The 14,890-nt window shown below is 37.3% G+C and overlaps 1 protein-coding gene across 1 annotated transcript in view; it reads right to left on the bottom strand.

The window, feature by feature from the left end:
* tenm3 (teneurin transmembrane protein 3) overlaps positions 1-14,890 on the bottom strand; it is a 417,647-nt gene that overhangs the window by 272,157 nt on the left and 130,600 nt on the right. The gene's annotated exons all lie outside the window — the stretch shown is intronic.

The raw sequence follows: 14,890 nt of genomic DNA, 5'->3' as shown, positions 1-14,890 counted from the left end.
GCATTGGATTCAAGTCACCTTTTCCTCAAAAAAATCTAATTCATGTGTTTGTAGCAAATGCTCCCTTGCTTCCTATTGGTTGTTAGATGTGTCAGTCTGACATGGTTCTTTTACAGCCTGTTCTAGATGCATGAAGAGGCACAGTAAAGCCCGACATATGTATGTTGTAGGACCTTTGATGAAGAGCTGTTTCTAACAAATGAAAGAACACACAGAAACACAGAGAAAACTGACTGATGTTTTTCCAAATGAATTTGTTAATTTGCTGTTGGTCTCTATGTGTTCTTAAAAAGGTTTAAAAAGGTCTTTTAAAAAAGTGCTTTTTTAAAAATAGATACATTTCATTTCATGTCTATCATAAATTTTAAAAAAAGCTTTTAATAACAAACTTGATCCTCAGAAAATAATAAAGTTAGCTAATGGGCTCAGAGTTATATACATAAAGACCCTTGCTTCTTTTTTAGTTCCCTTGTTTCCTGTTGGTTTGAGTGCCGGTGGCCTGTATTGCAGAAGGGGTAAAGGTTAGTTAATGCTTAAATGAATCCCACTAGAAAAAAAGGGCCTCCAGTAAACACACACGCACACGCACACACACACACACACACACACACACACACACACACACACACACCTGTCCCTCCTATACAATAAACAATTTACTTTCCAACTCCCTCTGCAGTGCATTTAATTATCTCTGTTAGCACAGGCACAATTGATGTGCCACCATGGTACTGTAATTGCTGACAAATCACATTGGTCAAAGTGACAGAATTCCTTCATGATGAGGGACTGAATGTTAGTGGTCACCAGGGATGAACCTACTGTACGGCCACATCAGCACAAAAAAACATCGTCTCAGACAGTTTTTCATCCTCATGTTGGTCCTCGTGTGTGATGAACACATTAAACATAAAGAAAGTACAGTGAGAACTATTACAACATGAATGAAGAGCATCAAAGGAAATGTGTGCAGCTTTGTGTAAAAGCCGTGTCAGTAAGAAGGAAGCAGTGAGAGAGGAAAAGAGGCCACAGCGGCACTGTCCTAATGATGTAAAGAGTAGAAAGGACAAAGAGAGAGAGAGAGAGAGAGAGAGAGAGAAGGAGGAAGGAAGGAGTGAAGGAGTGACTGAGAGAGAGAGGGGGGCAGATAGAGAGAGCAGGCGAGTGGTAATGTCCTAATGATGTAGTGGCTGTCAGAGCATTTGCTTCAGAGGCCAAATGATCCTGTAAGAACAGCACAGCTATTGATCCAGCTATTACACACAACCACATACTAATGATTGTGTGTGTGCATGTGTGTGTGTGCATGCGTGTGTGTGTGTGTGTGTGTGTGTGTGTGAGAGAGAGAGAGAGGGAGAGATATGGAATAACGATGTAGAACAACACAGGTAGACATTGTGTTGTCTAAAAAAAAAACGGGGGAAGAAAAGGTTGAAAGAGCTTGTGAGTGAGACTGTGTGACTGAGTGTGTGTGTGTGTGTGTGTGTGTGTGTGTGTGTGTGTGTGTGTGTGTGTGTGTGTGTGTGTATGTATGTGAAATTCTGACATGACACTTCATCAATACTCCCATTACAGTGTGACAGATATGAAAGCCAATCTGAACCTGATCTGCTTGATATCAGATCTCAGTTCTCACCTTGAATACTTTCAATATCTCCTGACCCACACTCACACACCATGTGCAAACATGCAGCACAAAATATCTTTTTATGTGTCAGAAATCACCAAGCTGTAATGCATATTCACAGGAAGAAAGCGTCACAGCTTTTCATGATCATCTACGATGATTCAATGACCTTATTGTCACGTTCACAAAAAATAAATCCTTTGAACACGAGATGTGCTCTTTAAAGTAAAGGGAAAAAAATCATTTGAATTCACAAACTGCACACTGAATGGTCCTTTTAGACAGTTTACAAATTAGATTAGCCCTCTAGTAGTCTCAGCATTCATGATTCACCAAGCGGTACTTACACCAGTAATTTTTCAGTTATGTTTGCAATCCTATGACACAAAGTATAAATTAAGGGGGAGCAAAACAACTTTAAATTAAGGATGTACAATACTGGATTTGTGTTGATATTTTTTTTCAAACTCACTATGGCCGATGATGATACTAACATCGCTATGTTTTTTTCACCTAATGTCAGAGAGCAAGTCTCTCCTGTGGTGAATGAAAGTATTATACTACTGACACTTTTCATGAAGGCCCACTGGCAGATGCAAACATGAAATACAGTGCGTTACAAAATGGACACATTCACTGAGCAAAATAAGAAAAACACTGCTGTAAGGTTTTTCTTCTCTTTGTTCTTCAGAAATCTGCAGCAACTTGGTTATCGAACAATTCAAAAAACCTCCACGCTGCGGACGCACTTGTGTTGCATGTGCATAATTAAAACACCATCTTACTGTCCTGTCATATCAATTGAAATGTTCAGTTTGGGCTGATTCAAAGATTTCATTTTAAAGCCTTTCTAAGCTGATGTAGACAGCATGACAATAACATTGTTAATCCCCCCTCTAAAATATAAAAATGCATCAAATAAAATGCAGATATCTATTCTACACTGAGAATATTTGAATGATCTGCTTAATGATCCATGGGTAAATGTTTGAATACTGAGGATTCCTTATGGAGAAATACTGGTAGGCCTGCAAGACTTTGTCATCTTTGCTTTGAGACATGACTTTGAAAATAATTACTTGATGATGAATTGATGAAAACAGTTTCTCTTCTGTAGATCAACTAATTGATTAATCAACTTATCCTTTCAGCTGTAGTTTTTTCCACACTTTGAGGTTTGATTGCCACTATATAAAAATACTGTTGTGCTGTATGTTATGAGTGTGTGTCTTAGATCTCTGGACAGGGCACTAAATACTGTAGGGCCACTTTTGGCATTCAGTCTGAAGCTTCAATCTTTCATTTCTAGCATGGACAGAATGTCCATTCTGTGTCCATATCAACACTATATATTAATGTGAGTTTCACAGTGGACATGGGATGCTTTCTTAGGACTTTTAATGGATATCTTGATGTTCTACCATTGCTTAAAAACAAGGTAACATTAGAATTCCAGATGTTTGTAGTTCAGCATCTTCTCTGCATACAGGAGATAAAGAAAAACAGCTCAGCTGAGTTACTGTATGAGGTCTGTGCAGAGCTGCAGTGAAAGCCTCGCCTGTCACCACAAGTAAAAAGGCCATCATCTATCAGGTCCCAAGACTCAGTGAAACCGAGAAACCCTGCTCTAGAATTTATTAGGCTGAAAACTCCTCCTATCTCTCTCTCTCTATTGCTCTCTGTCTATCTACCTCGCTCGCTCCTTCTCCCTCTGCACTTCTGGTAATGGATTCTGCCTAAATGGGTTCTGAGAAACACAAGTGAAGAGAGGAAGAAGAGAGGAACAGAGAGGAGGTGAGGTAAGGGAAGGAGAATGGAGGACTTGTTGCTCACATCCTTCTGATAGATTATGACTATTGACATTGTAATGAAATTCTTAAGATTAGTCTGAATCAATTAATTATTTGCATTTTTCCAGGAAAGTGTGGGGTATTATTTGAACTAGAAGCAGATATCCAGCAGTGTAAAATTAGTAAATCATTATTGTATAAAGTATATCAGCCTGGCTGTTTTGTTTTCTTTACATTCCCTTTATTTGCAAAAGAAGTGGCCCACCATTAGTATTTTTGCTTAATGTGAAGGCATTTCTAGGAGTATTTTCAAATGATTCACATCCTTAAAATCTACATAACCTAAGCTAAAAGGTAATATAAATCAGTATACCCGAAAAAATGATAAATGAAATATTGAAATTGTCAAAAAAAAAAAATCCATCAGATTTTACTAAATAAACTAAGAAATGTGAATGATACAAATGATTTCTGATAATAGAAACAACAAAATATTTCTAAGCACTCTCATGACCACGTTGTTTTGTACTGCATGTGACAGAAATCTGAGCTTGTCACTGCAAACAGACGGTGGGAGGTCAGTTTTCATCTGGTTAATTTTTATAAAGCTATTATCAAAATAATTATTGTTAATTATGAACAATTATTGATAAATTGCTTTATATTAACTGTTTTTAAGTTAATAGTTGAACAAAGATGGAAAAAAAGATTAAAAAGAAGAGAGAAGAGAAGAGAAGAGAAGAGAAGAGAAGAGAAGAGAAGAGAAGAGAAGAGAAGAGAAGAGAAGAGAAGAGGAGAGACTAAGGAGGAGGAAGGGGTGAGTAAGTGATGCTGTATGGTGAATGATTTCATGTTAGCCACTTGATGGAATGAAGTGTCTTCTCCATGTAAGCGGCGCCAAAGTTAAACCCTCTAGTCAGTTAGTCTGTTATTCATTGATTTCTCTGGTCAGCACTAGATTGCTATTGAATATGACTGGCACCAGGGCTGTGTGTGATTGTGTGTGTGTGTGTGTGTGTGTGTGTGTGTGTGTGTGTGTATGTGTGTGTGTGTGTGTGTGTGTGTGTGTGTGTGTACATGTGTGTCCTAAACTCAAGTACATTTCAGTGGTGGAAAACTCATTTTTCTGTATACATGTGACCTCACCATAGGCACACATATGCACGCACACAAAAACACACACATACAACCGACTAGTTCTTGGAAGGGTGTGAAAGATGAGCCTGAAATACATCTGCAGTTAGTAACTGCAGTCTTTGTGCAAGAAACATACTCAGTGCTACTCTACACGCCTTCTCGCTGTGAGAGAAGAAGAGAGGTGATACATTATTTATTCTTGAAGGCTGTTTTGTATTAACCATACAGCACCCACTGAGCAAAAACATAACCAGTAATATCTGTGTATGAGTGCTGCAGCGTGGATGACAGAAAAATGTCTTCAAATGCGTCCAGGTGAATGTGCATGTATAATCTCTCTGTACTTACATATGCACCTGTTATTGCAGTGATCTGTCTTTTCCAGCAGTCACATTTGTTGTCATGATATATAAAGTTCTTCTGCAGCATTAGTAAATATGTCTTGACAACGTGAATACTGTGTTAGTGCTACCTGATGTATAGTTTAATAAGCCCGCAATATAAATATTTTAAGGAATACATATTATTCTAAACAGCACATGCAATTTGTCGGCATGCGCACACACACACACACACACACACACACACACACACACACACACACTGAAAAAGACATCCCTGTGAGAGAATTGAGGTAATCTACCAACAGCACAGGTGCAGTACCAAAAGGAATGGCTTTGCAAGTATATGGAGGTTTTACAGGGCAATACTAAATATATACATAATTAAACAATGATATAATAAAATTCTTACATGCATGAATAAATGTAGAAGTATACTTATTGTGACAATTAAGCATTAAAAGACATAATTATTATTTATTCATTTATTTAATCAAATTCTTATATAATTATATGTTTGATTTATTTAACCATGTTATTTTAAAATTATATTTTTATTGATTTACTTAAGCATTCAGTTACATAATCGTGAATGTATTTATATATTTAGTTTTAGTTTTGCCTTTAATTAGGGGGCGCTTAGACCAAATTGAGTTTCTAGAGATTTATATCAATCCTGGCATTTGTTTTATTGAAATGAATAGTAATAATACTACTAATAATAATAACAATAACAACAATAATAATAATACTACTAATAATAATAACAACAACAACAACAATAATAATAATAATAATAATAACAATAATAATAATAATAATGATAATAATAATAATAATAACAATAATAACAATGATAATAATAATAATAATAATAATAATAATAATAATAATAATAATAATAACAATATGTGGCTCAATTAGTATTAAACAATAATGAACATAAAAAATAAATATCTGAATGTCTTCACTGTGCTTTTTTTAAAGTTAAATATCAATATTTGCCTAGAGATTATATATACACACAACACACACACACAGGCATGAGCTGTAAGCATTGATGCATGTCCGCATGTAATAACACATAATAATGGAGAAGGAAAGAAAGAGAGCTTAATAAGAATTTCAGTCGACATAATATCAGACAAGCATCCATACAAATCAAGATGTTTTTTTTCAGTAAGTATAGTTTTCAATAAGTATTTCAAATGACCATTTTATTTAATTATGCAACAACACATAAAAAGAGCTAAAATATTTGCATAAACTGGGGCTGAATGATATGCAACAATATAAAATTATATAGTGATTATTTTGACAGATACTGTAATTGCAATATCAGTAGAAATGGTAATTTTTGCATTTGATTTTCATTGTGAAAAAAAAAAACATATAAAAACATCCTATGACTGCTGAATATGATTTGCAGGTCAAGCTTCTCCATAGCACCACAGTGACCATGTTTATTGTGACACATTTTACCTTTATCAGAAAAATTGCACCTGCAGAATTTTGGATGTTGTACTTGAGCACATTGCAATTTTAGTAATATATTTATTCATAATATTTTCTATTAATTGTCCAGTCCTAGCACAAACTGAACAACTGTGATATGCACCTTAGCTTGTAGTCAAAATTTCATCGTCTGGCTTTTAAACACAGACTCAGACATATTTTTTTCTCTTTCTAAACGGATCACTAATTTTTTTTTGTCCGTAGATTTTTACAATTCGCATTATCCTAAGTGGCCTTTTCTAATGCAATAAACGAAACAGGGACTGGACTATTTCATAGGCACAGTGCAGTTCAAATCATGCTGCTTATTAAGCCTCACAGAGCACATCAGTTGTTTCCATTGTTCATCCCTTTTAAGAGAAGTGATGATTTCTAAAGAGCCTGCCAACTTGTGTCCAGTGATGGCTTAATAGTAAAAGTACTTAGAAAAAAGAGAATCACTCTAATATCCTGTCTCTCACAGTCCAGAGGGCACAGTTCTCCACTTAGAAATGTTAAAAGGAAGCAGAGAAATCAAAAGGAGTAAGACAAAGAATGAGGTGTTGAATAGGAGAGACAGAGAGAGAGAAAAGTGGACACAGGTAGCCATAGAGACACAGTGGGAACTGTTACAACTGACTCGTTTTTTTAAAGATAATCCAAATATCTACAGTTTTCACAAAGCTCCTTATTTATGCTGCTTCAGTGTGTAATTCTGCAGTAAAATGTGAGTATTGTACTTTCAAAGACACTGACAACAATACTGAATGCAGAATAAGTAGAGGCTGGATAATCTGTTTTAGTTTGGTATTTCTCTCTATGAATGGAATTGATTTTGTCACCTTCTGCTTTGGCAATGCATCACATCTCTGCACCTTTCCAATAAAGCAGCCACTCAACTGAACTGAACCAGAGTGAAGTGAGAACAATCAGAGTATGAACAGATCCATCCATCATTGTCTGTTAAATGTCTCTGTCCGTCTCCATCTGTCTGCCTTCCTGTTTGTTGCTCTGTCAATGGAGAGCTTTCAGGTGACACATCCCACCCTCTGGCAGCCATGCTGGAGGTCTGCAGTCAACAGACAGCTGTGGATTCCATTTCCTGACATTTTACAATGTTTGCCACTAATATTTAAGTGTAACCAAGTCGTGCATGTGCCCTTCAAATTCCTCTAGGTACATTACATGTATGTATGCACCTTAATAGACAAAGATTGTAAAACATCTCATTCCAAAATTACAGTCATTAACAGAGACTGGCTGCAAAGAAAAGCTCCCATTCATCCACAGGAGTTTTAGTGAAGTCTGACATTGATATGTGGACAGTACATGGACAGGGTCACATACATTTTGAGCATGTAGAACATATGAAGGACAACCCTTGGGTCAGTTAAATTCCCACAACTCTCTGGAGGTTTTAACCTTCTCACTTCCAGCTTGTTAAATAGGTCACTGACCCTATACGCTTCAAACTAGGTTTAGACTCCACGGTCAAGTTAGCCATGATTAATATGTAACATCCAGGTAAACGATCAAAATAAATAAAGATCAAGGTTTGGGTTAAATAAGCACTGTATGTTACTTATGTAAGTTCCCATATGGAACATAATGCAATGCAATGCAACATAGTACCAGTTTTCATTTTATGGTCATCATGTTGTAACTGTGGAAAACTTAAAACACCTTGGCACATTTCCTCACAGCTGAGCTTGTCTGAAAACACAGTTTTGTAAGAGACACTCACAGTGACTTGATCTTCTCAGGAGACTGTGGCCTTGGTGTCAGTCTGCAGATTTTAGAGTTTGTCTACAAACACACTATTGTGGGAAGTGTTTTAACCTTTCATCTGCTGCTTGGTATGGCCACCTAAATTGTAGAAGTAAGAATAATCTTTCTAGGATTTTGTCAATGGCAAACCTTAAAAGCCTTTGACCCAACTTTTTACAGAGAGGACAAGGAAGAAGGCGAGGAGCATCATCTCTGCAGCCAGTTGAAGCTCTGGGAGGCGCTACAAAGTCCCTGTCAACAAAAATGTATTTAAGAAGTGCCATCAGTATTCTTAGCTCTGCAACATGACTACAGGACTTTTAAAGTTTAATGGTTGATGTTTAATATATTATTAATCTTAATGATGTATATTTTTTTTTACTAACTGCTGTGTTGTTTGGTGAGCCAAAGACAAACTTTCACCCCATCTTGTTATTTAAGACACAATAGTTCACTGCTATTGACAAGATAATCCATCAATTGTTGTTTTCACTGGCGTTAGAGGAAGCTGTGAAGGATCATCTGACAAAAAATTGTGACTCAAAGAGGAAGAGAACCGCTAAAATTCAGTAGCAGCAGAAGGTGATGTTATGCAGCATGAAAGCATCAGTGCTCATCTGCAGATCCCGGGCACAGAGCGGAGCTGCTCGTGCTGCGTCCCCCTAAATACACAGCAGCCCTTAGGACTCACGTCACAGCTGGGGCAGAGAGCACTCCAGCCCCCGGGCCTCTCTTGGAAAGTGTTTCGGGCAGGGGGCGGGGGACACACACAGCTAACGATAACCACACTGGTGACAGTGATGTCACACAAATGATATGAAGTGATAAAAAAATAAAATAAAATGTGAAGTTGATATTCTACTTAAAAATGTCTGAGATGTTTCCCAAAATGCAGTTTGCTCAGTTTTTTGTCTGAAAAGTGGATTTTTGATGCAACTAACAAACATTCAAGTGCTTATAAAAAAGAATAGCTGAAGCTAAAACAAAACTTTTTTGGTCTAAAACAAAGTCAGTTCTTTCTCTTGAAATATTCCATGTTAACATATTACATGGAACTGAACATAGAACATAGAACTGAATATTCTGTGGGTGTTGAAATATCAGTGAATTTTGTCAAAAATGCTGTGGCTGACTGGCAACTTATTTTAAAAATGCTGGTGGGGAAAGAGTTAAAAATAAGTCAGTGTTGACTATTGGAGACAAACCACTGGCTCCTCTTAACACTACGTCACCAACAGCACATGAAAACATAACTGCAGACTCACAAATGATGCTACAGGAGTAGAAGCATCATATTTTGAAGCATAAAAGTCGCGACCAAGCTGCCATATTTGATGCATTGAGAGAACTGGCTGTTGTAAGTCATCAAATGTTCATCCTCTAACTATGGTTTATGTTTTTAAAATAGCACAAACAGATAGCCAAGTAGGCAGGGTTTGCAAAGTGACTAAAACAAAAGGCACACGACAGCACAGAACAACAATCAACCAAAGATCTAAGACATCAAATTACCAGGTTTAGGATTATGTTGAACCTCTTTGGAGTCTCACTCATTTTTGCATGAAATCCACAGCTGTACATTGCTACTGACTGTAAAGACAAACCACACTGAATGCTGTAGAACTCTGTTCCGTTCTGCAAGTGTGTGTGTGTGTGTGTGTGTGTGTGTGTGTGTGTGTGTGTGTGTGTGTGTGTGTGTGTGTGTGTGTGTGTGTGCCTATATAACAGCTAAGGTTATAGTGTTAAGCAGCTTAGAGATGGCAAATGGATTAAGTGTTTTGTTGACACATAGTAAAGTAATCTGGTTAGCAAAGATGAGATACACCCCTCTTCCTCTCTGCCCGCCTGTCTGCTTCCATCTTTCTATTTGCTCGTTCTTTTTTGTTTCTTTTTCCCCATTTCCATCAATGGTGTCATTTTCACAGTCTTTCTCAGTTTATCCCTTCTACCTTCCTCTCTTCACACACAATAATTACACAAACTTGCACAGAGCACACATGTAGACTTCAAGAACGTGGGCATATTTAAGCTTCTTACTATGGCACAAAAGGAGACATCTGTCTGCTGGTCCTTATGCACACACATTAATATTGTGTCATCATTTTTATCTGTTGTTTAGTCTCAGTTATTATATAATGTATGTTGCATGTCGTGTGAAATGGCCCTGATTTTTTTATATTTTCTCCTTACATTTTTGTACTTAGCTACTCAGTTCTTCTGTTTGTGTCTACGGACTTTTCTTTCAAAGAAAGATACACCTGTATCAGTGCGTCCGGGACAGAAAATGTAAATTTATCTTCCTTTTTCTGTCTCTGTAGTTGAGATCACAAATATCAAGTAACCGGGCAAGCAGCAGCTGGGCACCCATGGGTCCAGACACCACAAAAGTGTTTACGTCTGCCAGTGTGTGTGTGCATGTTTTTGTGTGTGTCCACTGGGGAGCCAGCCAGACGTCTCTGGTCTAATATTTCCTCTCAGGAGAACAAATAATGCAGAGAGGCTTCTCCCTTTCTCCCCGTTCTGCCTCTTTTTCTTTATTCCCTGCCTCTCCTTTGAATTACTGTATCCACTGAACTTCTTCTCCTCTCTGATCTTTTCTTCTTTCCCATTCTTCTTCCCCCTCCCTGTTATCTATTCTTTACGTTGCTTCCTCCTGCAACAAAGCCACTGATAGAATCACAGAAGTTGGTTTAAGTTACTGTACACACACAAACACATGCACACACCCGAACACACTCACTTTCTCCTGTGAACAGGGGTCAGGCGATGTACTGTCTGCTGTCTACAGTGCAATAAGTTGACTATCGGCTCCATTCAGTGAATGAGGAGCAGCAGCACAAGAGAGAAGATGAATTTGCTGTTAAGTAGTGTCTCACCACATACGTCTCAGGTGCTCTCAAAGGAGCCTCTTGACACGACTCAATACCACATTGATCATAGAGAAAGCAAAGGATGGAGGTCAGTTCAACAGGCTTTATAATGTTGGTCTAGGTTTATTCTGTGACTGTAAATCTTTAAGGTTCAGCTGCTAGGACTGTTTGGCTGATGCCATTCAGTGCATTCACACTATTAATTCTTTTTACTTGAAAAGGTTTGATAGTGTGAGCCAGGACACTGAACTCAGAAACTACAGCAGGATTTAATTGACATATTTGCACTTGACTTTCAACTGGATATTGAAGAAATTCATGCACATCACATTCATGTGTGAAGTCTGAATGGACGTTGAACATGTGAAGACGAGTAAAGAGGCATTAGAAGTGCCAGAAAGCCTGTCTCCAAAGCAGGGACAATTTGCTCAGGGTTGTCTGTTACTCAGCCTGCATGGAGTTTAATCTCAGGGCTTGTGTTTAACCAATCAGTCACATTCATCCTTACAAACTTCACCCTGATATTTCCCAGCCCATCAGAGAGCACAACCTTGAGAACAGGGAGTTTTTGGAGATTCATAAACTACAGCCCAGTAACTAAAGCAGGAACCAGATCCTTTGTTCTTGTGTTATTGGAAGAACTTTTGTAGTAGAAAAGGGGATTCAAACTGCTGGTCCAGGGAACATTCCTGGCCCACAAAAATTTAAGCTACCCTTTCAATAAATTAAAATTGAAATAAAAACACACTTCTATTATAAAAATGCATTGTGTGTTGTGTATGTGTTTCTGAAGGATTGCATGCTGCAGTTGGCTGATATTCCGTCCAGAAAAGAACAGCTTGTTCCACAATATTTCTCTATCAGCAAACACAGTGACAGAGTGGATTAGCAAGTTATCAGAAGCCCAAATGAAAGCAAAAATCCTCAGCTCAGCTCGCGATTTTTATCAAGGGTATTAATGAACAATTCAAAGTGACAGAAAAGATACTGAGTTGGTGTCCAGTGCACGGCTAACTTTATAATGTATATAAATGTGTAAATGTGTATTCTGTTTGTGACAAAAAATATGTTAGTTGTGGAAACAAACAAAGAAAATTGTCAGATGTACTGTGCTTTCTTGCAGCACTTAAATGTTGAACTTATGAGATGACAATATTATCAGTGGCACAAAGCCACAATCTGAATTTGAGAACCCTGATCTATTCTGACTTCAACAGCTAGCCTCCAGCTACAGAGAGTTAAACATCCACTTTAGTGTTTTTCGTATTACTTTGATGACATTCATGGTTTTGCCAATTAAGTTTTGTTCATGTCAACTTTTTTTTTTTTCACAAAAGTGCCGAAATTTCTTAACATTGCTTCGAAGACACTACTTTCATCAAGTAATGATCCAACAATTTCTTAGTTTGAGAACACACACACAGTGAGGTGCAGGCCAGCCTGAGCTTCAATGACCTTAATGACCCAACCACTGCTATCATGGGACACAAAAGTATATTACTACTGACAACACAGCTCGAAACCCACAAGTGACTGTGTGTGTCTGAGGCAATTCATCCCCACACTTACACACACACTAACAAATGAGAGCTAGTGCACGCACACATACACGCACACACAGCTGCATTTTTAAGAGTCAATTAGCCTTTGAAAACTTGACGACTACTCACTTTTAGAGATGGGAAGCATATCCTCCAGAGCACTGACATCCACAGCATAATGCCATTTAATAAAAACATTATCAAACTTAATATACAAAATACAGTGAGTCAGCACTTTATCTCACTGTTAATTACAACATCACATCTCTTAATGAAAACCCACTCTGTGTGTGTGTGTGTGTGTGTGTGTGTGTGTGTGTGTGTGTGTGTGTGTGTGTGTGTGTGTGTGTGAAGTCAAAAACAAGTCTTTTATTAAGTATGAAATTCACACCTGTTAGGGAAAACTACCTTGAGGATAATGAATAGGCTTCACACACTCACACACTCACATACAGTAAAAATGCACACATAGGCACACAGAACTACTTATAAATACATATTTGCACAAACATTTTTGTGCATACATCTACATGATCACAAATGCACAGTGACCCTGAAACACATATTAATGCACAAAAAGGAAAAAACAAAAGCAAATGACTGCTCAGCTAAATTGTGACCATTAATTAAATTAATTAGCAGGAAATTCTTTTGTGTTTTGCGACCCGCCCATATCAGCCACCTCCCCCAGTGCCCATATCAGCCACCTCCCCCAGTTCCCACCACCAGAAAGGAACATCAATGTTACGGATCTACAGTTTTTCTTTCCCCCACTTTTTTGGCTGTTTCATTTATTCTACAGATTAAAATAAATGTTTATTTTGGCAAAACTCTGATGACTCTAATGTCACGTTAGTGTTCTTGGTAATTACATTATTGTTACCAAAGAAATTGCAGAAATTGCAAAATTGCAGAAACATACTCTGTGTTGCTTATATGTATATATATATATATATATATATATATATATATATATATATATATATATATATGTATGTATATATACCTTACTTGGATGATTTTCAGCACAACACTGCAGTATGTTCTAGTGCCAGTATGTTCTTCTCCTTGATTTTCTTTTAATTCTCTACTCTTTTCTATTTGGCGGTCTGTGACTCAGAATGTAGCACAAGTTGTCCACTAATTGCAGGGTAAACATTAACTACAGCTACTGCAGTTAATGTCTTTGAACAACAATTATATTAGAAAAATTCAGCGAGGGCAGAACAAAAAAGTGAACACGCCTCACCCTCTTTTTCTCTCTCTTTTACACACACACACACACACACACACACACACACACACACACACACACACACACACACACACACACACACACACAAACACATGTAACCAGCAGGGTCACAGATGTAAAAACTGCATCACATGGCTGATTTTTCTTGTTGTTGGAAAAAGTGGAGGTCAGGATTTATTTGTAATTCTTCTATTCTATAAAATAAAGGAGGTGTGAAGTATTAATGACACTGAATCCTAAAGACAAAAACATCCGATATAATTTATATCTTTTTGTTTTATTTTCAGATTTGATCATGGATTGAATCTGTATTAAAAACTAATTCCAGACTAATAGAAAAATACATAGCTGAACTTGGCCATGAAATATCAGAGGCATTGAATAAGTGTGTAGATTCAGAAGGAAAAGTGCAAATAAAAGCATTCAGACACTGATGGACATGTATGTACCTATCCTATAAGAAGTGAGTATAATTCCCAATCATATATGTATACTTCCAACAGAGAAAACTCAAGACTGAAAAGTTAGAAACAAATTGAATGAGTAAATGTAGAGAAGTTTCTGTACGTCACTGAGAAGCAGAGGTGCGAGGTTGTCACAATGGGCCCAAGTATCCCACTAGTTATGAAGGACACACACACACACACACTCTCTCTCTCACACACACACTCAAAGCCTGTATGTTCGACATTGGATAACATATTTTGCAATAGACATCATAACAAAATTGCTAGCATTAATTAGAAATTATTCATCTAAATTAATTGTTTTTAAATATTTTTTTATAGGTTATGTAGAAAGAGCGTTTAATTTGTTTATAGATTACTCCTGACTATTTTACCCACCCCCTCATCACAAAAAGGGAAAAACATGACAGAGGTGGGTTTGGGCAATATACAGCAAATGGCACACTCTGAGTTCTTGTTTGAACACAGGTGTATTTCTAATCTGAATCACTCACAGAGACTGTTTTCAGCCTAAAACATGTGGAGGGTTGCTTCTCTCTATGGGCTCCAGTCCAGTTGTGCTCCCTGCACTTACTTATATTTCACACCAGCTAATAGTAGG

Source organism: Lutjanus erythropterus, chromosome 3, assembly GCF_056507025.1.
Source record: "Lutjanus erythropterus isolate fLutEry1 chromosome 3, fLutEry1.hap2, whole genome shotgun sequence".
In the NCBI taxonomy this organism is placed as follows: Eukaryota; Metazoa; Chordata; class Actinopteri; order Lutjaniformes; family Lutjanidae; genus Lutjanus; species Lutjanus erythropterus.
Note: the sequence above shows the minus strand (reverse complement) of the source record. Positions and strands in the feature narration are given on the sequence as shown.